At 40.1% G+C, this 27101-nt stretch overlaps 1 protein-coding gene and 1 pseudogene across 8 annotated transcripts in view; one reads left to right on the top strand and one right to left on the bottom strand.

The window, feature by feature from the left end:
* The window catches only part of Wrn (WRN RecQ like helicase), a 134141-nt gene that overhangs the window by 105856 nt on the left and 1184 nt on the right, over positions 1–27101 (bottom strand). Inside the window, exon 2 of one of the 8 annotated variants that reach the window (XM_052162534.1) lies at positions 5866–5994. The exons of 6 other annotated variants lie outside the window; for them this stretch is intronic. The gene's annotated coding sequence lies outside the window, so the exon portion shown is untranslated. Of the gene's footprint in view, positions 1–5865; positions 5995–25280; positions 25353–27101 lie in introns of all 8 variants that reach the window. One more of the 8 variants, XM_052162535.1, reaches the window with a different exon arrangement.
* On the top strand, positions 9864–10372 carry LOC127668777 (protein tyrosine phosphatase type IVA 1-like; annotated as a pseudogene).

Raw genomic sequence — 27101 nt, forward strand, 5'->3', positions numbered from 1 at the left:
GGGAGTCCCGTTGGGGAAGTAGCCAGACTAGCATTAGAGATTAAGATTAGGGCTCATCCCCCAGTAATTGTGCAGAGCCTAATAAATAAATCACAGTTTGGGTCTCATTCATTTGAAGCAAGATGGGGATCAGCATAATTTATATTAATTTACAGTTTTACCACAGTGACATTCATCTCATTAAAGGCAGTATGAAAAACAAGTTCTTTGGAGTTGATGAAACAGCTCAGCAGATAAAAGTATTAACTCCACAGATGTGGTGAATCAAATCCACAAAGCTCACTTCTGACCTCTATATGCATGCCCTGGTGTGTGTATACCACTCTCACACACAATAATAAATAAGGTTATATTTCTACATTTTAAAAGGCTTTGCTTTTCCCTTGGTTAGTATGCATCTTTGGGATGGCTTCATACAGTGTACAGTGTTGTGTATTCCCCCACACCTCCTCTCTTACCCCTCACACTCCTGCTGACCTTAATTTACTATGCATCTCACATTTCTCAGTCTCCTTTGGACTAGGGGGAAGGTTGTTGTTTGGGGGTTCAGGGGTTGTTCTGGTTGTTGCTTGTTTTATTGAGACGGAATATCATGAAGACTACACTGGCCTCAAACTTTGTCTGTAGCCAAGGATAGCTTTGAACTCCCGATCTTCTTGCCTGAGTACTGAGAGGAGGTGACAGGTCTGTGCCCCCAGGCCTGGTTTATGCAGGACTGAGGACTGAACCTGAGGCTTCTTGAATGCTAGGCAAGCACTCATTCTCCTCCCCCCATTATCAAGGTTAAAATATATTGGATTTTATGCTAACTTTTGATCATGACTTGAACTTTATTTAACAGTCACCACACCCCAAGTTTTCCTAATCGAGTGGCAGCAAACAGCAGGAGGAGCATCTGCCTCAGCTGTCTAAAACCTTCTTTACAACCAACTGCTATCCAGCAGTCCAGGCCCCTTACATGGATTACCAAGGGCACAAAACCCTTAAAGCTAGGAGTGTCTCTATTTCCTTAAAGAGGAGACATGTGAGTTCCTTCTGATCACATGTACACTTTGAATACAACTAAATTTTATAGAAAATATTTTCAAAACACTACTAAAGCTCTCAGCTGCTCTGTTAGTACTATTAATTATTCTTTGAGAGTCAGACAGCATTAATTAAACATTGTCTCACGCTACTGCTTCTCGGCTATCAGGGCATCTTCCCTGTGATCTGTGATCGCTGCAGTTTTAACTATAATGTAATATATTAGAACAAATCTTCAAAGAGGAAACAGAGGGGATAATTAAAAATGTTCCTTTTAGTGTAAAACCTTCTTTTGGTCTATCAAGACTTGAGTAGTGAAATAACAAATTGTGTGTGTGGTGTGTGAGATGTGTGTGTGTGTGTGTGTGGTGAGTGTGTGTATGTGTGGGGTGTATGTGTGGTGTGTGTGTGTGTGTGTGTGTGTGTGTGTGTGTGTGATATTTGAGTGCCAGCAAGCTCCCACCATGGCACATGTGTGGGGGATTACAGAACAACTTTGTGGAGTTGGTTCTTCCTACTTTTTCTTTAAGAGAAACAGTGGTAAATGGTTTTATTTTGCATATCATTGTTTATAACCAGAGAACCAAGGAGCCTGCTATTTAAAAAGCAGCTCTCTTTCAATTGATAAAAAAAAATAGTAATATGGTTTGTTATACAATAGAAACTATAATAAAACTATTCTGATATGACAATACATCCCCAGAAATTAGGGCAGAGTCAAAATTATATTTACAATAGTAAAAAGCTGTACAATAAAATTAACAATATTATTAGGAATAAATATAACAGTAAAGTAATATACCATTCATTTTATGAATACATTTTCTGATAAACTTTTTAAAGATATAATTAAAATCTGAACAACAAGAAGTTCACAAAATATTTGGTAAGTTTAATGCAATGTCAGTTGCCCTGAAGTGGGGGATCCTCTAAAAAGTACCAGAGACCTGGGAAGTGAGAGACTCTCGGGACTCAAAGCAAGGGACTCTAGTGAAATGCCCAACAGTGGGAAGAGGGAACTCGTAGAGCCCACCTCCAGCAGGAAGACAACATCAAGTGGAGGGATGGGGTTGCCATCCCACAGTCAACAACTCTGACCCAGAATTGTCCCTGTCTAAAAGAACTGCAGGGACAAAAATGGAGAAGAGCCTGAGGAAAAGAAGGTCCAGTGACAGGCCCAGCTTGGGATGCATCTCCTGGAGGGCACCAAGGCTGACACTATTGCTGGTGCTCTGGTGTGCTCCTCTCCTCTCAGAGGGACACTGGAGACTGAAGGGAGGATTTGACCAGGTTGTCGGGCTGGGAAAGTAATCTTAAACTAGACAGAAAGTACCTTGATCCTCTGAATCTCATTGTGCTTACAGTTTCTATGACATCACAATGCAGAATTCAAAACTGAATGCAATTGTGAGTATTCAGGAGTCGCTGTATATAGACACCATTGTGCGTGCATGTTTTTAGACGGATATTTGTGTCAAGCCTTAATTCTTCTATCATTTCCAGTCTCAAATGTCCATGTACCAGGAGCTGTGAGCTACCATGAGGTTGTGAGAAACAGAGCCATTCTTCTGTTTAATATTCTCAACCATGAGCACTGCCCCCCAGCCTCTAGTACTGGTATTTTTAACGGCATACCCAGGGCTGTTGTTGTTGTTGTTTGGTTTTAATTTCTAAGATACATTCTAATAACAATGAAATTTCTGGCAAAAGCCTGGGTTTTTTTAATGTGTGTTGTTTCATCTGTGTTTGTTTGTTTGTTATTTTGAGACAAAGTTTCCTTTGAGATTGGCCTTGAACCCACAATCCTCCCCTCTAGCTTCCCTGGATAGTGGGATTATAGATATGCACCACCATGACCAGAGTTTTTGATAAATTAGTTACAAAATTTGCCTCATGATAGCTAATTTAGTAAGCAGACTTTCTGCTTGCAGATGGTAGAACTAGTCAAATAAATATTAATAAATTACCTGTCAAAAATTATAAATTATGTGTTGACAAATTAGGAGAGGTTGTCTGGTATCCTTTTGTCAATAGAGAGCATACCAATGAGATTTCAAGTTTAATTCAGAACAAAAAGAAAAAGAAGAAGAAAAAAACTGACCAGCTCTAAATGTGACTTCCATGTCACAAGGCAGGGGGATCATTGCAGAAGAGGGGCAGGAAGACTGTTGGCAGGGCTATTACACATCTCCGAGGCTATGTCTACACGTAAAAAGAAAAAAAATGAAGTCATCCAAACCCCAGCATGCACTGAGGGGAGCTTATAAAGTCCGACAGATAGTATTGGCAACAGACACTGGGGAAACAAGAGTAAGTCCTCTTCAGGATGTGGTCCCTCACAGGCTAGATATCTTAGGTGGTCCTATACTCATACATATGGAAGCAGCATAAGGAAATTCAGTACATTAAAAAAAAAAAAGCAAAAAGAGCACATGAAATTAGGAGGGGGATAGGGAAGGGAGGATTTGACCAAAACATTATATGCATGTATGAAATTCTCAATATAAAGTGTGAAAAATAAAAGTTAAGACCACATTTCCTATTAAGAAGGGGTAGCTTTTTAATCACCCTATGACAAAGAGATTCAACTCAGGGGCATGTTTTCCCCATTTAGAAATGAGTCCCCTTTTTAGAGAACAGACACCTAAAGCTAGTCTCAAGAGAAAGTTGGGCTTCAATGGAAGAGCTGAGAAATTTCTTTGTTCCTAAAACCTTTAGCTAAAGTAAGGAAATGAATACTTTCTGTTACCATGGTAATTGCCTCGCCTAATTGCTTGAGGGCTAAACTAAATAAGGTGTCCCAATCTTTCCTAAAAGCATGAAAAAAATTGAGAAATTTAATTAAGTTAAATGGCCAATATAATCATTCTGAGTATAAAATAAAGTTGTTACTAGGCAATATTAATAACTAATATGAAATCATTCAGCAACTAATTAACGGACAGTTATATTAATGTGGAAACTGTTTCAATAATTACCTAAAATGGTTCAATTTTATTTTGGTCAAGTATGTAAATACTCATTTTTTAGTAAAAATATAAAAATGTTTATAATTACTCTGAAAGCTGATAGAATGTTAGGAAAAGCTAGTTTATTTGTTTTTTCGTTTTAGTTTATTTATTTTATTCATTTATGCTATAATTTTAATTTCTACTGAGCTTTATGAAAATTTTACTATAACCACGAAGATCACAGTGATTCTGAACAAGAAGACTTTAAAACCATCACTCTAATCCCAACTCAATTCTTCACAGAGTTAGAAAGAGCAATTCTCAAATTCATCTGGAATAACAAAAAACCCAGTATAGCTGAAACTATTCTCAACAACAAAAGAAATTCTGGGGGAATCAGTATCCCTGACCTCAAGCAATACTACAGAGCAATAGTGTTAAAAACTGCATGGTATTGGTACAGTGACAGGCAGGCAGATCAAAGGAACAGGATTGAAGATCCAGAAATGAACCCACACACCTATGGCCACTTGATCCTCGACAAAGGGGCTGAAAACATCCAATGGAAAACAGATAGCCTTTTCAACAAATGGTGCTGGTTCAACTGGAGGTCAGCATGCAGAAGAATGTGAATTGATCCATCCTTATCTCCTTGTACTAAGCTCAACTCCAAATGCATCAAGGACCTCCACATAAAGCCAGACACTCTGAAGCTAATAGAAAAGAAACTGGGGAAGACCCTTGAGGACATCGATACAGGGGGAAAGTTTCTGAACAGAACACCAATAGCGTATGCTCTAAGAGCAAGAATTGACAAATGGGACCTCATAAAATTACAAAGTTTCTGTAAGGCAAAGGACACCATCAAAAGGACAAATAGGCAACCAACAAATTGGGAAAAGATCTTCACCAACCCTACATCAGATAGAGAGCTAATATCCAATATATATAAAGAACTCAAGAAGTTAGACTCCAGAAAACCAAATAACCCTAATAAAAAATGGGGTACAGAGTTAAACAAAGAATTTTCACCTGAAGAACTTCGGATGGCTGAGAAGCATCTTAAAAGATGCTCAACTTCATTAGTCATTAGGGAAATGCAAATCAAAACAACCCTGAGATTTCACCTTACACCAGTCAGAATGGCTAAGATTAAAAATTCAGGAGACAGCAGGTGTTGGCAAGGATGTGGAGAAAGAGGAACACTCCTCCACTGCTGGTGGTGGGGTTGCAAACTGGTACAACCACTCTGGAAATCAGTCTGGCAGTTCCTCCGAAAACTGGGCACCTCACTTCCAGAAGATCCTGCTATACCACTCCTGGGCATATACCCAGAGGATTCCCCAGCCTGTAATAAGGATACATGTTCCACTATGTTCGTAGCAGCCCTATTTATAATAGCCAGAAGCTGGAAAGAACCCAGGTATCCCTCAACAGAAGAGTGGATGAAAAAAATGTGGTATATCTACACAATGGAGTACTATTCATCCATTAGAAACAATGAATTCATGAAATTCTTAGGCTAATGGATGGAGCTGGAGAACATACTAAGTGAGGTAACCCAGTCTCAAAAGATCAATCATGGTATGCACTCACTAATAAGTGGATATTAGCCTAGAAAATTGGAATACCCAAAACATAATCCACACATCAAATGAGGAACAAGAAGAAAGGAGGAGTGGCCCCTGGTTCTGGAAAGACTCAGTGAAGCAGTATAGGGCAAAACCAGAACAGGGAAGTGGGAAGGGGTGGGTGGGAGAACAGGGAGAGGGAAGGGGGCTTATGGGACTTTCGGGGAGTGGGGGGCTAGAAAAGGGGAAATCATTTGAAATGTAAATAAAAAATATATTGAATAAAAAAATAAGAAAATAAAACCATCACTCTGTACCAAAAAAGAGTAGCTGGCATCACTGAAGACCGCATGAGGACTGAGGATTGTAACGTACAGAAGCAAGACGTTAGAGCGGAAAGGAGTCTGGCTCCGATATCCATTTGTGTCCAGAAGATGTATCCAAAACTGAAAGGACAGAGCAAGATAGGCCTTCCAATGTCACATAAGAACAATTTCATATGAGGTTTATTTCATTATGGAATAAACTTTGGCCATTTCCTCGAAATTTACTAACTCATAGTCGATGGTGGTAGTTGTTAGGTTCTAAAGTCTTATCTAGTAGAAGTAATGGAATTCTGTCTCCTTCAAAGAATACCTCAGAGTCTGGGGACCTAATTCACTTACCTCTTTCTGCTGTCTTTATAAGCTCTGCTGCTCTGTGAAACAATTTCATCACATTGGTTCTCGTGAGAGAACTGAACGCATGGGATGTGTTTATTCTATATACAGCTAAGAGTCTACCTTAGGCAGTTAGGCACTGATGTGTTATCACATAGTATTACTGTAACCTTGACCAAGCCACCATTTTGCTAAGCTCTCAATTCCTTGTCTGTAAAATACAATTGTATTCCTGTTGTTACATTACTTACCTTACCGTGTCTTGTAATTCTAAGACTTGGTGGGTTTTTGTATTAAGTCTTGTTTTCAGAGCAGGAAATTGAACCTTGGCAAGTACCCTAACCCTAAGCCCAGCCCACATAGTATTAGTTTTATTGACTGCACTACTAATATGATAAATGCCAATAAAAATTATGTCAGATGTTTTAAAACTATAGTTGAACTTGAGTTGGGGGTTTCATTTTGCTTTGGATTGTGTATTTCATTTTGTTCTCTATAAGTTTCTTTTGGAGACAGCACCTTACTGTGTAAATCCATACTGGCTTCAAACTCATGACCGTCCTGCCAGCCGCAGCTTCCCAAGTTGTACATTTAAAGGGATGTGCTACCATGCCCACCTATGTTGAACTGGAAGGCTGAAGGGTAGGGATGTCCTTTTACTGTTCTTCTACCTCACATCCTGTCGGGTAGTAGCTTCCCTCAGAAGCACTGGGATTCTATGAGTACAGGATTCCAGGGAAGTTCTGTGGTAAATTCCAGGCAGATCGGATAGCACTTTTATGGGATACTGAGAGTGAGAAGAGATTTGGTAATAAGACAGTTTCAGGCAAAGGAGGGGGAGCACTGGGATTCAAATGAGGTGTCAGGAAAAGAGAAAAGGCTTTCAGAGACTGAAAGGTCATGTGGAGAAAAGTAGAAAACAACCCACAGCTCCAACCTCCTTGTTTCCTGAGAAGCAAGGTGGCTGGGAAACCGAAGACAGAACCACAGCAAGGCAGGCCACTCCAGAGACAGGACTTACACTCCTTGCTCCTGCGAGAGAAAGCCCACACCCTCACAAGCCTTAAACCCAACAAGGGAAACTGGCATGACACAGACCATTGTGCGGTAGGCTAACAGTGAAGAGAAATTCATTACACTGCTCCCCAGACCTGAGGATTCTGCAGGGGAGGCAGTAGCATCCTACTATTTGAGAATGAGCTACTGTTGGGCCCTAAGAACGTGAAGTAATCACAAGTCAAAGAGCCTGAGGACACCATACCACAGGGAACAACAGGAGATGAACGAGTGAAGCAGCCATGGAAAGGGAGCAATCAGACATAGACTGAATCCACTGAGTTTAGAGTGGCTCGAGGCCCTGCCCTCTGCCGCCCAGAGCAAACCTCGCTGCCTGTAGATTATCATGGGGGCTGAGAAGTCAAAAAACCAGGCCGTAACTATGCATTTCTTGACCTCCAAAACTGCCTCCCTTCTACATGTGGTTTACTGCTCGGTGGGTCTAAGCATTCTGGCCGGGTCCTATGGATTTCCCCAGCTCCTGCGTCCCACAGGGTGCCTCAGGGCTGGGTATGATGTGAAGGTGCTGAGACCTATACACGGGGTCTTGCTCTCCTGGATTCACTCTCCACTGCAAAGGTCAGGGCTCTGCTTGCTGGTCCCACTCCTCAACCCATCCTCATCCTAGGCCCCAGAGCTCACTAGGACCTCAAGCAGCTCTTGAAACACAAATAAAATAAGCTTTAAAGTGAATGCAGTCTTGGAGTTGACAAGTCACTCCTGACAGGCCTAGCCCTGTCAAACAATGCAGCACCAATCTCCACAGTGAGAGAAGAAAGGGATTTCAGTGGACCCCGCTGGGATGCACAACCCACTCTCGACTTGGCAGATCCAACTGAAGTCTCTCCATTTACTTGTCTCTTTGTTTACTTAAAAAAAGGGTTTAGGAATTGCCTTTGCTTTGTATTAAAAAAAAAAAAAAACTCTTTCATGCTTTATTTTTTATTAATCTTTAACTTTTAATATTTTCTTTCTTCATAATTGGATATTGATTTTCTTCCTCTTGGTCTTTTTCTTTCCTTTTATTTAACTGTGCTACTAGTTCCTTTGATTATTAATAATTGTACTTTTAGTATTTTTTTTTTCAACAAAATCTCATGTTATAGGTCAGACCGCACTGGGTAAGCCCAGGATGGCCTTGAGCCCACAGTGATCCTTTTGCTTCGGCCTTCTAAAGGCCGGGACTCTAAGCACAGGCCATCACACAGGACTCTTTCGTAATTTTATATGTCACAGCTGGAGCCATGTGATTTTGCAACTCTCCTTTCCATGACTGAGCAAGTGTAGCAGTTGTCTTTTAGTGATTTCATTGCATCTCCTTAACTTTTTGGCTTCCGTGGCTTATTTTCTCCTCTCTGAGCGGCTCTGGACATAAAAGTGCAGAGAGAAGGTTGCTCAGTACGTTGATAGCCACCATCTAAAAGCCAAAGTGCTATTGCTCCAAACAGACACAAGCTAACACAGTTATACACACACACACACATACACACACACACACAAAGAAAGAAAGAAAGAAAGAAAGAAAGAAAGAGAGAGAGAGAGAGAGAGAGAGAGAGAGAGAAAGAAAGAAAGAAAGAAAGAAAGAAAGAAAGAAAGAAAGAAAGAAAGAAAGAAAGATGGCTCCTCCAAAAAGTCCTAATTCTGTAATAACTGCGCTCAAAAATACGGAAGTGCATGATGACTTAAAATACTGGTTCTAAAATCGTCAGTGATTACATGGCTAAATGAATGCGTGATTGAAATATAGAAGTCAATTCAAGACTTAGAAATTTGGCAGTACATACGAAAAAAAAAAAACAGCAAAGAGAAATTCTGAAGAAGGAAAAGATCTTGAAAAGTTCACCTCAAGTAAAACCTTCAAGTGAACAACTAAATGTGTTACAAATAGACTTGTATAAAGCAGAAGATTAAAAATTGAAAAAAAAACTGAATGATTTTTATATTCAGATAGCAATTAAAAGAGTAACAATCAAGCATGACTGCGTACTACTATCAAGAGATCAAACCTGGCTGCATCGCTGCCAACACCGCCCGGCAACCACTGCGCCTGCCCTGCCCCCACTGCCTGCCCTTTCGCCTCGGGACTGGCTGTATGATGAGGCCACAATCTTCAATGAGTAGACATAGTCCTCAGTTCTGTGGTGTTCTCAGTCACACATTTATGGAGTTTCTGAAGGAGATTACTGCCAGGCACAGCACAACCTCTATACAGACAAATGAACTGTAAAAAGTCATTAATACTCCACCAAGAAGCCCCCATAAGAGTGGATAACCTGGACACAGGCGTGTCAAATTGAAATCTGCAGAGCGTTTTACAAGATGGGGTAAACTTGAGTGCACTTCCTTTGTACTGCCTCAGGATCACTGGATTGAAGAACCACTGCTTCTTGTTAGGAGGGTCATTTCACTGTCCAGTTCTCCCAGTTCACACTCAAAGCACTGAGAACTTCAAGTGGAGTGTATTGAATTGTGAAGTAGACTTCAGGTTGTTTTCTGGTTTGGTTTTGTTTGTTTTGAATAATTTCTGTAGCCAATTTTTTTAATTCTTTCATAACCCTATTGGGTGTTTTTTTTTTTTAACTAAATTAACATAGCTCAAATGAACTGCCCTGCTCCTGTGGAAGTCACATATTAGAACATGAGGTTTCTTCTTACACACAATCCAACCAATGCAACCTTAAAGAAATTTATAGATGAACTTAAGACGTATGGAGTTACCACAATAGTAAGAGTTTGTGAAGCAACTTCTGACACTACTTTGGTGGAGAAGGAAGGCATTCATGTTCTTGACTGGCCTTTTGATGATGGGCACCACCATCCGACCAGATTGTTGATGACTGCTTAAGTCTTGTGAAGAATAAGTTTCGTGAAGAACCCGGTTGCCATGTTGCTGTCCGTTGTGTCGCAGGCCTTGGCAGAGCTCCGGTACTTGTTGCCCTAGCATTAACTGAAAGTGTAATGAAATATGAAGACGCAGTACAATTCATAAGTCAAGCAGTGCAGAGCTTTTAACAGCAAGCAACTTTTGTATCTGGAGAAGTACCATCCAAAAATGTGGCTCCACTCCAAGGATTCCAATGGTCATAGAAACAACTATTGTACTCAATAAAACTGGGGTGCCTGTCGCCATTGCCTGGGAAGTGGAACTTCAGATGGGACCAGATTTGTCATACACAATTACCGAATATGTCTACTGAAGCGCCAGAGTAATACTGGAAACCAGTTTTACCAGGCCAAAAGCTTGACAGAATTGCAACCTCTATATTTGGGCTATGATTAACAGGTTTGGACATTTAGCAAAAGATTTTTGCTAGTCAGCATTTAAAATGTGCTTATCATTTGTACCAATTGACCTTTCCTAAAATAAGGTATTGAGTTATGTTGTTAAATGTACTCCTGTGCCTGTATATTATTATATTATTAGTCTATATGGAATTTAGAAGGATTAGGTGCCACAATACCAAGCACAATACTTGTATGTTTTTAGCATCGTACAGAATCAAAATTGCAGGAACTAAGAGCTCTCTAGCCCTCCCACGGTGTGTGTATTCCTTCAGTCATTTCAACCCTGCAGGGCTCTCGTCTGCCTGCTCACTATTTACCTCTCTCACACGTACACCAGAAGACATCAGGTTTGCTTAGCCATCCTTTTTTTTTTTTAACTACATCTTGCACTGATTATTTAATATCTTTTGTCTCATTTTGTGCTGTTTTGGGAACCCTCCGTTTGAAAATCAACTTTGTTACAAAGTCACATATCTTCAATAATGTCTCCAGACAAAAAGCCTTCTAGTTAATTTAATGTTTGCACTCAGAGGTGCAACCTAACAGGGAGGACCTGAAAAAGAAACAAGAGGAGGCTATTAAATATTTTTAGTAATATGTTGTCTTTATCTTGTGCAGAACATGTAGAGTATGCCCTTTAATTTAGTAAATAGTTCTAAGATGTAGAGATACATTGTTGTAGCTAACCAATTCTTAATCAAAATTTCTGAAATTCTTGTGTTTTCCATGCCTATCAGAAGTTTTCCAACTTGTGTGAATTATGGCTTTCCCCTTCGCTTCCCAATCTCTTGCAAAAAAGAAAAAGTGGGATCTGCTAGTGAACTGAGCAGAAATATTTTATACACCTTTTGAGCTATGTAACTTAATAATTGGACACTTGATTTTTGCAAGATATTTCCTATCCAGTCACATTGAGGCAGTGAGAGGCCAGTGATTGGAGGCGAGAGAGGAGGAGGAGCTAAGAGAGGTGAGGGGCAGAGAGAGAGAGGAGGCTCCATGGACGAGACAAGCGGAGCAGAGAGGGAGACGCGATATCCAGATGGCTTCAGACTTATTGCTGGTGTTTTGGAGAGGTTAGAAATATTGGGATAAGACTTTATCATTGTAAATTGGCATTTTGTAAATGGGAGTTTCTTATACATAAATATATTTGGTTAACTACTCAAGTTTAAGACCCAGGCTTTACACTTGGAAGGAGTGGTGCAGAGGCCTGGTGGGGCAGTACTCTTTTTAAATAATTACCCCTACACTTGGTCATTTGTTTTATTATATAATCGATAAAATGGTGATGTTTGTTAATGTTAGTTTAACCATATATTTATACTGTCTGTGAATGTGTGGTTATAGCACTGTGGAAGAAATAGATTATCAGTATTTACCACCTTGTAAAAACTTAGCGTGAGAACTTCAACATCTAAATAAATGATGAAACATAAATAAATAAATAAATAAATAAATAAATAAATAAATAAGAAAGACAGAGGGGGAGAGATAAGATCTGGTGTATAAAAGAAGAAACAAAGAGATAAAAGCTATTAAATAAAATTATAACAGAAAACTCCCCAAATCTAGAAAAAGAAGTAGACATTCAAGTATAAGGGGGATGTAGAATCCCAAATATATACAACCAGGAATATGTCCATTTCACATGACGGTTAAACTGTCAAGAATAAAGAAAACAGAGGGAATAATGAAGCTGAATGAGGAAAGTATTAATTTGTTTACAAAGACAAATCTATGAGAATAACATTAGATGCTCAGCAGAAGCCCTAAGGCTAGAAGATCACAGACTGATATATTTCAAGCCCTAAAAGATTGCTATAACCATCAAAAGCATTCTTGAAAATAAAAGGAGAAAAAAAACCACCTTCAATTATATGCACAAACTAGCATAACTATTTCATCATTGCAAAGATAAGAAATAAAACATACAAAAGAGGAAAAATATGTACAAGCCCAAAAGCTCAGGAAATTTAAATAAATGAATGAAAATAAACTAGGGAAGAATAAAACATTAACCCAGTAAACAAATAAGTGTCTAATATGAAAAATGGAGAACTTGTGTTCTAACACAAGCTTAGAACTCTAAAACATGTAGAAACAATAAAAAAAAAAGCTGTAAACAGTGTCTGTCACCCATATGTAATACCCTGAATTTGATATTCAGCACTAGAAAAAAAAAATCCAACTGTTTGCTGTCTGCAAGAAACTCATCTCACTAGCAAATATATGCAGAGACTTGAATCAAGTGCAAGGATGGTGAAATGTTATTCTAAGCAAACAGAAAGCAAAAATCAAACAGAAATAGCTATACCCTTATCTGACAAAGTAGACTTCAAGTCAAAATTAAAAGGCATAAAGGTCACTATATAGTAACATAGAAGTTCACCAAAAAGAAGAGCAACTCTAAATGCATATACATGGCACCCTGATACACCCATCTCACAAAACAAACACACATAAATGCAGATCTCATCAATAGATAATTCAGACCAGAAAAAAATCAGCAAAGACATCTCAGTGAAACATAGATTAAATGAACAGGGATCTATAGAATATTTAAACTAACAGCTAAGGAAACAGTCCAAGTCACTACCAATAAAATAAATCACATTTTAGACCCCAAATGTTTGTAAACAAATAGCAAAATAACTAAAATAATTCAGATAATGAATGAAAAATATAATTCAATAGCAAAACAAGCTATAGAAACTATACAAGCGCATGGATAATAAACAATATTTTTTGAATGAACAATAGGTCACTGAAATTAAAGAGGATGTAAACTAGTGCAGCTGCTATAGAAACCAGTGTAGAGGTCCCTCAAACAAACTGATATATAAACTAGCCTACAGAATAGATATATTAATACTCTAATAAATAGAACTAATATTTTGTCCATCGCTGCCACTCCTGAATACATTCCTGAAGGAATGAGAGTCAACATGTAATAGACTATACACTTATATGTATCACAGCACAATTCACAATAACCAAGTTAAGTTACGGGATCAGTGTAGATACCTATAAACAAATAAATGGATAAAGAAAGTGGTGGTCCTAGTTTCTCCATGCTGTGATAAAACACTGGCTAAAATCAACCTGAGAGGTTTACTTGTCTTATAGGTTACAGTCCATATCAAAGGGAGCCTAGGCAGGACCGTAAAGTCAGGGACCCAGAGACACCATGAAGGAATGTTGCCTATTGCCTTGATTTTCCTGGCTTGCTCAGCCTGCTTCCTTATACACCAGAAGACCAACCGACCAGGGGTGGCAACAGTGGGCTAGACCTTCCCACATCAATCATTAATCAAGAAAATATTCCACAGACTTACTCACAGGCCAATCTGATAGGAACAATTCCTCAACTATGGTACCCTTTTCCCAGGTGACTAGAGTTTGTGTCAAGTTGACAAAAACCTAGAACCAGAACAATGAATGGCTCAGCAGTTAAGATCATCACTTACTGCTCATGAAGACCTGGTCTCAGTTCCTAGCATCTACCTGCTGGTTTCACAATCATCTTTAACTCAAATTCTAAGAGATCCAACATCCTCTACGGGCATATAATATGTGTGGTGGAGTATGCCTTTAAATCCAGCACTCTGTGAGTTCAAGGCCAGCCTGGTCTGTATAGTGATTCTGGGCCCGTCAAGGACTACATAGTGAGACCCTCTACCAAAACAAACAACAAAAAACTAACCAGCACAGAGATCTATATACATATAACATAGTATAATTCAATCATTAAAAAGATAACAAAATCATGTCATTTGCAGGAAAATGGATAGACTACAGTATCATGACATTAGGCTCAAAAAAGGAAATCTTGTGTGTTTTTTCTTATATGCAGGCTCTAGGAGCAACAGGAAAGAAAAAAAAAAGACGATTTGGGGCAGGACAGAACAGTAGAATAGTAACAATAAAGCACACTGATGGTGTGTGGCCAAACACATTATAGTACATGTGTGGAATACATATATTAATTAATATACAACTAGTAGAGGTCCTACTGAAACCTATTATTAGCACAATTAATATATGCTAGTAAAAAGACAAAAACTGAATATAAATAAGGTTAGAGATACCAAATCCAGACAAAATAAACAAAGAATATATATATATGTATATATACATATATATTAATCAACAGTTGACTACAAAGGTGCTTATAGATTGAATAGTCTTCTATATGACAGATTCAAACAAGTGAGAAATGAAGACTCGTTTACCCCACTTTAACACATTTTGACCCTGAGTCAGAGTACTGCGTTTTAATAGGAATTGATTCTCTTACTCCAGAACTACACCAAACTATATTTAGATGTTTCCAACTACAATCTGAATCACTTTTGTGTTCTCATCCAACTGTTCGTGCATACAGAAAGAAATTCCAAAAAGAAGGAAAGAAAGAAAGGAAGGAAGGAAGGAAGGAAGGAAGGAAGGAAGGAAGGAAGGAAGAAAGAAAGAAAGAAAGAAAGAAAGAAAGAAAGAAAGAAAGAAAGAAAGAAAGAAAAAGAAATTCAGTGACGTAGATTTATAAGACTATGTAAGTCCTAGTAAGAGTAACCTGGCACATAGAACTACTAAAACCAAAACAATCTAATGGATTTTAGCACTTCAGTTGGTTATCATGGGTCCTAATTTGTGTTAGACAGTTTGGATTTAACCAACACGATTATCTTATTTTTACCACAAAACAAGTCCCAATTAAAAAAAAAATGTTTAAAAAGACAGTCAGAGGACAGATAGGAAGATGCCTGGATCTTGGTGGCCAGCCAGCACAGCCTGGCCTAATCAGCAAATCCGAGGCCACTGGCCCTGGTCTCCACATTCACGGACAGATACAAACACAACGCATGTTTTAAACGTAATGACCTCTTTTACATTTTTTGAGTTGAGTGAAGAAAACAGAAATCATGAAATTTGCAGGAAAAAATAGGTGGACCTGGAAGTCAGATGACCCAAACTCAGAAACAGAAAAAGCCATATTTCTCCCTCACAGACAGAACGATCCTAGTCTGAATAGACAGATGCCCATGTGTAAAGAGGTACAAGTGGGGTCAAGCCCAACAGTCCAGAACAGGGACCAGGAGAGGGTAATACGAGGTACTGAGGAAGGACAGAAAGCAGACAAGGACCCACAAGGGATGGGAGAGGAAAAAAAGGACAGAGCAGGGGAAGAAAGGCAGAAAGAGGGACGGAAGAGGTAGGAGCCAAGGAACAACACAGACCCCATTTATTTAAGTATGTTGTAATGGTATCTAACACATTATATTCTGATTTTTAAAATATAAATAAAAATATCTGATCTTGGGCTGGAGAGATGGCTCAGCGGTTAAGAGCACTGACTGCTCTTCCAGAGGTCCTTGGTTCAATTCCCAGCAATCACATGGTGACTCGCAACCATCTATAATGGGATCTGATGCCCTCTTCTGGCCTGCAGCTATACATGCACAACACTCATATATAAAATAATAATAAATAAAATTAAAGATTAAAACAATCTGCCTGATCTTGATTTCTTTTAATCTGTTATATTTAGATATTTACAGAAAATGGTAATTGTACATGTTAGCTACACTTACTAGCAACTAGTATCAATGTATATGTACATATATACATAACCTATAGATTATTTTAAGGATGTATAAATAGAAATGAGAAGGGAATGAGGAAAACAGGATAACCAAGAAATCTATAACAAAGTTTTCATTAAATTCCTTAACTAGATTTTTAAGACTGACTAATCTATCATAGATTTTTGCTAGTCCTAATTTCCCCCCAAACAGCCCAAATTAAAAAACAAAAAACAAAAACAAAAAACAAAAAACAAAACCAGATAACTTAAATAAAACCACCTATTAGTATTCAACCACAATAAGTCAAGGTAATTCTGAGTCATAATAAGATGGTTTATGAGATCCCGATTTCTTCTAGGTACCTAATACATTTTCCTGTCAACTATTATGGAAGACACAGTTTTGTATTAGTAAGGGCCAGCTGGTGTAAGGTACACATGTAAATCAACCAAACACAAGGTGATGAAACTGCAGAGGCAGCAACGAGAAAAAGGCGAAGCGCTCTCTTCCTCCCCCCTTCTCCTCTCTGCTGTGTCATGGTGAGGAGCCGCGCCGCTCATAAACCTGGAAGATGGCATGACCCGAACTGAATCCGTGGCACAGCGAAATGCTTTATAACTGAATTTCACTGTCCACCTAAATAATTCATTACTTTTAATGAATTTCCTCTGTTCTGTGAGCAGCTTTAGCAAGGCAGCTAAATTCAGCCCTTATAGACTGGGAGACAGCAGAGAAAGTTCTCGAGTTAGTCCATTTAAAACTTGCTTAGGTGTCTCCTTTCCTCCTTCTGTTCATTACTCTTCCTTCATAAAGGCTGAGGTGAAATTTAATAGGACTCCTTTTACGTGAGCATTCCTGGTTGCCTAGGCGGCCTCCATTCTGCACTAGACTCTTTTATCACACTAATAAATTTAACTCAGGTAATGGACAGTTCCCGACTAAGCCAGCTCCTGTAGTAGACCCAATCGGCCCGTAGGTAATCTTCATTCCCCTTGCCACAGGGACTCTGAAACTCAGGCCTAGAGTCAGGCCATATCCTGAATTTGCTTTAAGAACAAAATACATGCCCGGCAATGGTGGTGCACGCCTTTAATCCCAGCACTTGGGAGGCAGAGGCAGGCGGATTTCTGAGTTCAAGGCCAGCCTGGTCTACGAGTGAGTTCCAGGACAGCCAGAGCTACACAGAGAAACCCTGTCCAAAACACCAAAAAAAAAAAAAAAAAAAAAAAAAAAGACCAAATACATGATTCAAGTCCAAACAGACACAAGGGAAATTTTTGAGATTTCTAAGAATATTTCTAAAACTAATAATCTTCTCTTTTAAGGAAATGACGTAAAGTGACGGCGCCCATTTGAGAATGTGAAGCTCAGACCTTCCTCGACCATGAGTAAAGCCTACTTGTGGGAAAGGCCCAGAAATGAAGCCAGCACACAGAAGCTGGCAGAGATGGAAACAATGCCTCAGCGCCCGGCATGCCAGCTCATGCCTGTAATCCGAACACTGGAGAAGCTGAGGTAACTGTCACTAGTCAAGGCCAATTTGGGCTAGCTGGTGAGTTCCAAGGAAACCTGGGATACAGAGTAGAGCCCTGTCTCAAAAAGAACAAAGGGAATGGGAAAACCTCAGCTAATAAAGCACAAAAGCATGAGTGCCCACATTTGGGGGAGGGGGAGGGGCGAGAGAGCAGGGAGCACACATCTGTAAGCTGATGCTAGGGAAGCAGAAACCAGAGGCTCCCTGAGGAGGCTAGTCAGTCAGTCCATCCCAGTCAGTTAGTTCGAGGTACAGTGAGAGACCCTGTCTCAAAAAACAGGGTAAAAGAACGTCCACCGACTAACCCAAAGTGGGATCCAGCTCAAGGGGCGGTCCCAAGGCCTGACACTATTACTGAGGCTATGGAGCGCTTACAAAATGGGACCTAGCATGACCAAAATCCAGAAGACCCAACCAGCAGCTGAAAGAGTCAGATGTAGATATTTGCACCCAGCCAATGGACAAAAGCAGCTGAGCCCTGTTGTTGGAGTAGAAGGCTGAAAGAAGCTGAGGAAAAGGGTGAGCCTATAGGAGGAAGGACCAGCAATCTCAATTAATCTGGACCCCCGACATCTCTCAAACACTGGACCACCAAACAAGCAAGGTGCTGATATGAGGCCCCCAACACACATACAGCAGAGGACTGCTGGGTCTGTGTTCATTCAGAGATGATGCACCTAACCCTCAAGAGACTGGAGGCCCCAGGGAGTTTAGAGGGGTGGGGACATCCACATGGAGATGGGGGGGGTATGACATGTGGAACAGTCAGAGGATGGGTGGGGGAGGGGTGGGTGGGGAGAATAAAATATGGAGTGTAAAAAATAAATTAAGTAATTAATAATAATTAAAAAACAGTAAAAAATGATTGATGATCATATCCAGTATCAACTTCAACCAGTATCGACTTCTGGCATTTACACACACACACATACACATACAATCACGTGCATGCATGCATATAAAATAACAAAAATAAAAATAGTTCCTTACCTTTTAGGTCTACCTGAAGTTTTTTGTACTAGCATAGCACTCTAACTAATCGATAAATAACTAAAAATAAAATTATGTTGTGGAATCTTTGCTTTAATCCCTTACCTTACACAAACAACCATAACCATAACCAGTAGTTAGTTTTGTACCTTCAAAATAGAAAGTTCTACGGAGTCTGCTGGAAGATTCCTGTAACCCAGCACTCAAAATGCAGAAAGAGGAAGATTAAGACTTCCCATGGCCAGCCTGGGCTACATACATGCACGCAGTGACCTTATCTCAAAAACAAAAAAACAAAACAAAAAAAAACAAACCACTTGGTTTGAGGATGAAGCTCTGTGGTAGAACACCTGCCCAAGACCCTAAGCTCCAACAACGGTGCTGGAGAAATGATTTAAAACTTTCCAAAAAAAGTAACTAAGAAACAAAATGATTAGTCAGCAATGTCAGAAACTGGCACCTAAATGAAACTTGTATTTAACTTAAGGCTAGAAAGCTGCACGGGGCTGAAATTCAGCTCTGCTGGACCAGAAGAAGAAAAGTCCAACAGTCTCTTCAGTAAGTGGCACTGGAGAAACGGGGCATCCTCTCACAGCCGCCAAACGGGACCATGTCCATTGGAGGACGAATGGACAGGCTCAAAAAAGGGGGGGAGAGACATAAAAGAGTGTATGGGGGCTGAGAGAGGGGGCCCTGGTCCCTCTTATGGAGGTAAGCCCTGGTCCTCTACCTTGAAAGGAAGCGAGTCTTTCGTCATCCACCCCTGGTACACCAGGCTAGCCGGTCTGGAGGCTGCTGAGGATTGACCTTTCAGATCCCATTAGAGCTCTGGCATGACACACCACAGGATCTTGACCGGCTACTGGGTGGATTCTGGGAAATGGAACTCATCTGCACTCTTGGCCAGCAAGCGCTTTATGCAGGAAGCCCCGTTCCCAGACCAAAGGTCTATTCTTAGAGCTGTGTGGGAATGGTAGGTCTACAGATCTGATGTACAACACTGAGGGCTCCAGTTAGTAATACTGTACCACATCCTGAAATGTTAATAGAAGTAAAATATGAATGTTCTCAAGAAACAAAAGAAAAACCTGCACCACGGTGCTCATGTCCTTAACTGCAGCAGTCGCTTCACTCTGCAGATGTACACAAAAGCATTATGCTGTGCACCTTAAATGCATGGAGCAAGTAGGCCAGGTCCAGAAACAGATCCAGACAAATAGAGCAATTGGACGTGTAATTAAAGAGGCATTTCTAATCTTTCAGAAGAACAAGTTATTCAATAGATGAAGCCAACAAAACCAGCTATAAGTGTGATATACTAATATTGGCAAAACTTTTAAAAGTTTAATTTTTCAAGGCAATTTTCAGGACATCAAGTAGTAGCCCCACCACTTTGAAAAATGTTCTGTAGTAGTCATCAAAATGTTGACCCTCTAAACCGTCGGGTTAGCAATTACACATTCGGATGAAATACTGGCACATGGCTAAGAGTAAAAATTCAGGAGATAGCAGGTGTTGGAGAGGGTGTGGAGAAAGAAGAACACTCCTCCACTGCTGGTGGGGTTGCAAATTGGGACAACCACTCTGGAAATCAGTCTGGCGGTTCCTCCGAAAACTGGGCACCTCACTTCCAGAAGATCCTGCTATACCACTCCTGGGCATATACCCAGAGGATTCCCCACCATGTAATAAGGATACATGCTCTACTATGTTCATAGCAGCCCTATTTATAATTGCCAGGTGTTGGAAAGAACCCAGGTATCACTCAAAAGAAGAGTGGATGCAAAAAATGTGGTATATCTACACAATGGAGTACTATTCAGCCATTAGAAACAATGAATTCATGAAATTCTTAGGCAAATGGATGGAGCTAGAGAACATCATACTAAGTGAGGTAACCCAGACTCAAAAGATGAATCATGGTATGCACTCACTATTAAGTGGATATTAACCTAGAAACCTGGATTACCCAAAACATAATCCACACATCAAATGAGGTACAAGAAGAAAGGAAGAGTGGCCCCTTGTTCTGGAAAGACTCATTGAAGCAGTATTCAGCAAAACCAGAATGGGGAAGTGGGAAGGGGTGGGTGGGAGGACAGGGGGAGAGAAGGGGGCTTACAGGACTTTTTGGGAGTGGGGGGGCTAGGAAAGGGGAAATCATTTGAAATGTAAATAAAAAATATATCGAATAAAAAAAAGATTCAAAAAAAAAAATACTGGCACATGTGCGCCCAAAACAGACAATGTTCATCGCACAGTTTATAAGAGCAAAACTACTGACGTCATTACTATGGTAAATTAATAGTCAAATTGTGGCGAGCCTGTAACATTGAATACTGAGTAGTGAAGAAAAGAATAAAACAGACCTCTGTGTATTAACGTGCTCTCTAAGATACAAACTAGGGGAAACAAGAAATGCTGTCAATTATACTTATCATTTAACTGTAATATGAAATGAAATGCTGTACTCATTTGTCTCTGGAGACTTAGACAGCACTGGCTCCATGACCCAAGTACACCCTCACCCTCCCCCACCAGCACCTCAGACACCAAAGTGGATAGATGTGCAAGTCTCTTTTTAAAATAGGTAGTACCTGCATATAACGTACAATCTTCCTGTATAGGTTAAAACACCTCTGAACTTCTCAAACATAACAATGCACTATGTAGTTGTTACACTATTGGGCTGATTAGGAAATAGTGTGAGAGAAAAAGTGATTCATTACAGACACACACACACATACACACACAAAACTTACCTGATATTTCTTAATAGTCAGTTAACTATGGAAACATGCAACCCACAGACACAGAAGCCTGAATATATACATAAATACAAAGAACAAGCTAGGAGAAGCTGTATTAGTTAAGGGGTGCCCTTCTGGGTAGAATGAGAATGGGGGTCAGATATGTGAGCCTGTTTCAACCCTCCATAACTTGCTTCTCATCAAGCATGATGTTTTCTCATTTGTCCTCTCATTCCTTCTCCCACCACACCCCCTGTCTACATCTTTCTTTCAAACCAGCCGTTACAAATAACAAACACTGCTTTATATCTTTTCAAACTGGCATTCCAAGAACAAATATATCAAAAGACTTTAGTTTGAAAAAAAAAAAAGTAAATAATACAGGAAGGCTGGTTGTCTCAACACTAGGGGTCTCCTTGAGAGAATGCTTGCCTAGCTTACATGGGGTCTGGATTCAACCCCAGCATCACAGAAAGTATATACGTATGCGCATTCATACTAAGAAAGAAGGTAGCGGGCCCACAGTACATTTTAATAGCATTATACTCTCCTAAATTTAGCCTTCCCTAACTTAAATGCATTAGCACTAAAACATTCTGGTTAGAACTGACCTCATCAGCAGTACCAGAAGTAAAACCTAATTGAGACCAACAGGAATTATTCATGACGATCAGTTCAGGGGTAAGAAATATAAGCCAGTTCTTGGTTCTCCGGCCTGCCATCCTCTGGGTACAATTACTGGTTCCCAGGGATTCCAACAGCAACAATACCTAAGATTTCTACTTCCACACTAAGAGAAAGGACACTTTTACTTCTGGCTAGATGTGAAGGCAGAACTGTATATTCAAGGTTGACACAGCTGCCATCTTCCAACCCTAAAGGTAGCCAGCCACCATGAAGATGTTTTCATAGCAGGCCATAAACCAGGGTCAGAATGCCTGCAGGCCACTGCCTCAGGGGGCGTCACACAGGGGGCCGACAAACAACCTGCTATGGCTAATGTCAGTTTAACTCTGGGTTTTCCACTGAAAATATTCTTGTTAATAAGATGAAATAATGCCCTCCAGCCATCTTTTTTTATATTGTGCCGGGCACCGAACCTGTGGCTTCCTGGGTGCTAGGCGCATGCTCTGTCACTGCGGTGCATCCCCATGCCCTGATCTAATTTCTGAAAGTCTGTCTAGAGTTCTTTTCTTCAGCTACCATGACTTGGCTCTCCTCTAATGACAGGTTACTCAAAATGTTCACTACAGAGATCTTTCAGGACTCTTCCTTCCATACATGGGTATCTTTACCCCTTATCTCTATAGCATAAATCCCTAGATATGGAGCTACGAGGTCACAGAGTACTCTTGCTTTTCTGCAAGAAAACTCTTAAGTTCTGCATATCCCATTCTGTAGCCAACACTCGTACTCTTCAAGCTTATTCCCAGCAAGAAATTCAGCTCCAACCATCCTTTGACCCACTATCACCTGCAATTCAATGTCTACACCCCCTGGGTAGCTTTTACTTACCTTATAAACATTTATTATAATTTTTTGAGACAGAATCTTGCTCTGTAGCCCAGGTTAGCGGGACCTCACTATGTTGCCCAGGATGACCTCAGGCTTATGGTGTCCCCTCCCCCCACCTCCTGTTTCATCCTGCTCAGTGTGGAGACACACACACACACACACACACACACACACACAGGCCATCACTCCCATCTACTTGTCCTGCTGAGCAGCTGAAATTCCAGAGTGTTGACTACTCTCTTGCATACTCCTTCCCGTCACCTACGCCTCCGCCACTTCTGCTCAAAATCCTGGCAGTACTGGGGATCTAGCCTCGATGGTAGATCCCCCGGCACATGTGGATCCCTGGGTTCCATACCAACACATTCTAGGAAGGAGAAGAGGGAAGAGAACAAGAACATAGACGCGTCCTTGGCCTCAGATTCAGGCTCAGACCAGAAATTATACCATCAGCAACTCTACTCTGAGTACTCCTCCATCCCATCCGCACCTACATGGTGACAGCCTTAGTTCAATCCAGAGAATTCTGGGAAAGGAAGGGGAGTGCTTTCCGTTTTGTTATTGATTTGAGACAGTATGTTGCTATGCAGCCCTGGCTAGTCTAGCATTCCCTATATACTACTCTCACTAGTCTTGAACTTTCTACAGTCCTCCTGCCTCAGTCCAAGGACTGGGGAATACAGATGAACACCACCAGGCCTAGCTCTAACTATATAGCTGATGGACATCCTGACAGCCTCAACTCAAAACAATAGCCAGAGTGGTCCTGTTTAAATGAGAGGATTAAATAACGACTAAGTGAAATTTAACACCAGGACACAAGGATAGTTCAACATAAAAAAAAAAAAAAAAAAAACGGCCAATATAATAAACTCACATTAGAAATATAATGGAAGCCCGGCTATGGTGGCGCACGCCTGTAATCCCGGCACTCTGGGAGGCAGAGGCAGGCGGATTTCTGAGTTCGAGGCCAGCCTGGTCTACAGAGTGAGTTCCAGGACAGCCAGGGCTATACAGAGAAACCCTGTCTTGAAAAAAAACAAATCCAAAAAAACAAAACAAACAAACAAACAAACAAACAACCCAAAACAAAAAAAGAAATATAATGGAATTAAAAAAAAAAACATGCTTATCTAAACTTACACAGAAGATGTAAAATTTAAGTTTTTTTATGATTTTTAAAAATGTATAACAGAGGGCTGGAGAGATGGCTCAGTGGTTAAGAGCACTGACTGCTCTTCTGAAGGTCCTGAGTTCAAATCCCAGCAACCACATGGTGGCTCACAACCATCTGTAATGAGATCTGATGCCCTCTTCTGGTGTGTCTGAAGACAGCTACAGTGTACTTACATATAATAAATCAATAAATCTTTTTTAAAAAAATGTATAACAGAGGATAATTTCTTCAACATAATAAACAGCAATTATATGACCCTGCAGAAAACACCAAACAAAACAACTTTTCCTTAAAGATATCCATTTTTATCACTGCTACTTTTGAAAGTTCCAGACAGAGAATTTATACATAATTCATTTTTAAGGGGCACCTGTGATAGTTAATCTTCATTGTCAACTTGACAGGATCTGGAATCAAGCAAGAGACAAGGCACTGGGCACATCTATAAGGTATTTTCTTAATTAGGTTATTTGAAGTGGGAAGACCCAACCTAACTATAGTGGCACCTTCCAGGGATGACCCAGATAAAAGATGTGAGGGGAGCTTCGCCTCTTGCTTTATCGCCTTCAAGTCTTGCTGGTGAGTTCAGTTACCCTGTTGATATGGATATCTACACTGAAAGTTCATGGTCTCCACCTCTACAGTAAGAAGACTGCCACTGTAGAAATGCCCAGACTGTAACATAGAGGCCAATCTAATGAGTCCGTGTTTAATATAGATTCATTCTACTGGGTCTTTTCCTCTAGACAGTGGTTCTCAAGTCCCTTTGGGAGTCAAGAGACCCTTTCACAGGGGTGGCCTAAGGCCATCTGCATACTCAGATATGCATTATGATTCATAGCAGTAGCAAAATTACAGTTAGGAAGTAGCAACAAAAATAATATTATGGCCGGGCAGTGGTGGTTCACGCCTTTAATCCCAGCACTTGGGAGGCAGAGGCAGGCGAATTTCTGGCTAGCCTGGTCTACAGAGTGAGTTCCAGGACAGCCAGGGCTACACACAGAAACCCTGTCTCAAAAAAAACAAACATAAATAAATAAATAATAACAACAACAATAATAATATGGTTGGGGGTCACCACAATATGAGGGGCTGTATTAAAGGGCCGCAGCATTAGAAAGGTTGAGAACCATGGCTAATACGGCATCTAAACTAGAAAGAAGTAAAAACTATTTCTATCTTACCAGACAGCACAATCCCGCATGAAAAACCAGAGGGAACTGAGCTTCTCAGCCCAACAAAGACATTCAGCAGAGCTGCAGAGTACAAGGTCAACAAAGAAGTATCAGCTCTTCTTAATATACCAAAAGGAACCCTCTGAAAGAAAGCAACACCATTTACAACAGCAATTAAAGTAATAAAATATCTAGAAATAAATGTAACCAGGCAGGTTTAAATAAGAAAAGACTTGTTGACTGGAAGCTACTTTTCCACATGGAAAAGAGTGAAGTCGGGCCCTTAACTCAAACTGAATACAAAGAGGAACTCAAATATAAGAGCTAAACCTTTTTTTTTAAAAGGGGGAGGTTAAAATAAAATTATCATAAAATTATCGGAGGATAAGATGAAAAAATGCATGACTTTGGAAATGGTGATAGATTTAATATATTAGCATAGACAGTAAACTGAACATCGACAAAACTTCACACTGTGTGAAACATTATCAAACAGTGAAAAAGTTCCAACACCGTGGAGCCTATAGTCCCAGCACTTGGGGAGCAAAGGCAGGAGGATCTTGAATTCAGGGATGGCTTGAGCTACATACCAAAGCCTTTCTCAGCGAACAAAAAAATGCACAAAACATGATAGATGATCATTGCAAATTATATATATATATATATAATGACAGTTTCAAATCCAAATGAAGAGCTCCTACAACTGAACAAATTAAAAACTCAAATTTAAAAATAAGCAAAGGACTACATTACACTCTGTACCAATGAAGAGTAGCCATTTAATACATGAAATGACATTAGCAATTAACCAAAGCGCAAATACCAAATACAAACCAAAACAAACATAAGGTACTGCCCCACGTCACCCGCTAGCAGCACAATAAAAAAGGGATAAAAAAAATAGGAGAATAAGTTTTGACAAGACTTTGGGGAAACTAAGACATTACCACTGTGCATTACCATTGTGGGAAAGTTTGGCAGTTACTCAAAAAGATTATCATATAAGCCAGAAAGTCCCCTATATAGACATATGTCAAAAAAACAAGTTAAAACAGAGACACAGGTACACAGGATAACAACATTCAGGGCAGCAGTATTCACAATAAACAAAGGAGAAGCCAACCTATCAATAGCATAAAGGATAAGCAAAATATCACACACATACAATGATGAACTATTCAGTCATTCAGCCTTAAAATGAAGCTCAGCTATAAACCACAGCATAGACGGACATAGAAAACGCACTGAGCCACATCTGCCGAGAACAAAAGAGCAAATATGTATGGTTCTGTTTACATGAAGCATCTGAAATGGATGGAGTCATAAGAGAAGTGCTATATTACAGATTACTGGGGCCTGGGAAGAGGAGGCAAGGGAGTTACTGCTTTACGGTTATAGTTTCTTTCTCCTTAGGATGAAGAGCCATTTCTGGAAGGAGGGCTAGGGTGTGCTCAGTAAAAGAACAGGTATTTAGCATGGGCAAAGCCCAGCATCCAAAAACAGAAAAACAAGAACCCAAATCAACAATATGAGCATGGAGAAGTAGATTGTGGCGACATTTGCACATGCAGAGTGTAATTTATTATCACTGAACTGTACTTAAAATTACTAAACTGGCAAGTTATAGTGTGTGTGTGTGTGTGTGTGTGTGTGTGTGTGTGTGTGTGTGTGTGACAACTCGCCAAGAGCTTCCCAACTCTTCAGGATGACACACCAGATTTCTGACACTGTCAATGAATCCTGCATCATCTCTCTGGTCTCTCCCTTAAGGGCCTTCTAGGTGGCTCTCACTCACTACAGGCGGCCTCCTTCAGGCTTGCTCTTTCTTTC

This window comes from Apodemus sylvaticus, chromosome 18, assembly GCF_947179515.1.
Source record: "Apodemus sylvaticus chromosome 18, mApoSyl1.1, whole genome shotgun sequence".
In the NCBI taxonomy this organism is placed as follows: domain Eukaryota; kingdom Metazoa; phylum Chordata; class Mammalia; order Rodentia; family Muridae; genus Apodemus; species Apodemus sylvaticus.